The sequence below is a fragment of the Carlito syrichta genome, unplaced genomic scaffold, assembly GCF_000164805.1.
Source record: "Carlito syrichta isolate Samal-C Ts95f unplaced genomic scaffold, Tarsius_syrichta-2.0.1 Scaffold308099, whole genome shotgun sequence".
Lineage (NCBI taxonomy): Eukaryota > Metazoa > Chordata > Mammalia > Primates > Tarsiidae > Carlito > Carlito syrichta.
In genome coordinates this window covers 98,815-100,907 of record NW_007252195.1, presented here as the reverse complement: position 1 = coordinate 100,907, position 2,093 = coordinate 98,815, and positions in this window count along the sequence as shown.

Sequence of the window (2,093 nt, the reverse complement as noted above, 5' to 3'; positions counted from 1 at the left end):
CACACACACACACACACACACACACACACACACACACACACACACACACACACCCTCCTCAGGGCCAGAGGGCAGAGTCCTGCAACTGACAGCCTCATCAAAATCACACGGAGTAGCAAAGGAGTGGCTCCCCACAAAAAGAAACTCTGAAAAGATGAAACTGGCAGATTCCTACTTGGATCATCTTCCCACAGTCTCCTCTGAAAACAATCTACTCTGGAGTCCTTCAGAGACCTCCGTCTGTAACCTTTCCATTCTCATTGTGTGTGTCACATGTCATTACCCCTGACAGGGACCATGGCAGTGTCTGCTCACTGATGTCATCTCCATTCTATTCCTTTCCTTCACTTAATAATCTGCTAGGGTAAGCCAGTGTCGTGGCTCATGCCTGTCATCCCAGCACTTTGGGAGGCCAAGGCGAAAGGATCGCTTGAGTTCAAGACCAGCCTGGGCAACATAGCAAGACCTCATCTCTACAAAAATTAAAAAAAAAAATTAGCCAGGCACAGCGGTGCATGCCTGTAGTCCCAGCCACTCGGGAGGCTGAGGTGGAAAGATCACCTGCACCCAGAAGGTCAAGGCTGTGGTGAGCCATGATCATGCCACTGTACTCCAGAATGGGTGACAGAGTGAGAGACTCTGACTCAATAATAATAATAATAATAACATTCTTAGACTCCAACTCTGATTTTTTTTGCTCATTGGCTCAAACGCCTTCAGTGACACTCCAGTCCTAGGAGTTATGGAGGTTGCCAACAAAATGGACTTGCCTGGTAGCCAGCCCCAGATGGCTACTAGCTGAATCCATGCCCTAGCAGCTAAGGTAAATATCAGACCATCAAACCAGGTTGTCTCCATCTCTCAGATACAAAATGTTTTCTGCAATTCCGGTAACTATTGTATTTATCTAGATTGCGTCTTGACTGCCTGGTGTGTTCAGGCTGTGGCCACAGTCTAAGACAGGTCTACAGACTGCTGACACTTGGAAATTACACTCTGAGCAGAGTTTGAGGTGGGCAGAGTGAGACACAGTACAGCTGTCCAGTTTTCTTTTGATTTGACATCATATCACTTCGGAGAGGCAAAATACCACTTTAAAATGCCCTTATCTACTGCTGAAATGACACAGAGTTTTTAAAAAATCTGCTTGCAGCCGGGTGCGGTGGCTCACATCTATAATCTCAGAATTTAGGGAGGCTGAGGCAGGAGTATTGCTTAGCCTAGGAGTTTGAGACCAGCCTGGGCAACATGGTAAGACCTTGCCTCTACAAAATATCAAAAAATGAGGCAGGCTTGGTAGCATACACCTGCAGACCCAGCTACTCGGGAGGCTGAGGCAGGAGGATCACTTGAGCCCCGGAGTTCAGGGCTACAGTGTGTGGCCACAATCTGAACACACCAAGCAGTCGAGGCACAATCTAGATAAATACAACATTGGCAGTTACTGGAATTACAGAAAACATTTTGTATCTGAGAGATGGAGACAACTTGGTTTGATGGTCTGCAATTTTAACTTATGATCACACCACTATACTCCAGCCTGGGTGACAGAGCAAGACCCTGTCTCTAAAAAAAAGAGAAAATGAAAAGGAACTCACTGGGCAGTTCTTTGTGGGTGAATCCTTCCCTCATCAGGAGTGAGAGCCACTCTTGGCACTCAGGTTCCCCTTCTTTCTTGCCCTGCTTTGAGAGGCAGCCCCAAATCTGCACTGTGGGAGTAGCTCAGCTTGCGATTTCACTGTGCTCTTATCTCCATGGCAGCCTCCAGCTGTCCCTAAGGGCAGCCTCACCTTGGCTTCTGTACTCCTTGCTACAGCAAGGAGGCACACCTGTCAGAGCACAGGAGCAAGTGGATGGTGGTCAGGTAAGAAGGCACTTCAGCCGGGCTCGGTGGCTCAGCCTGTAATCCCGTGCCTTGGGAGGCTGAGGTGAGTGAATTGCCTGAGCCCGCGGGTTCGAGACCCGCCTGGGCAACTTGGTAAGACCTCTACAATAAAATAAAAAAATTAGCTGGGCGTGGCAGCGCACGCCTGTAGTTCCAGCTACTCGGAAGGCTGAGGTGGAAGGATCACTTGAGCCCACTAGGTCAAGGC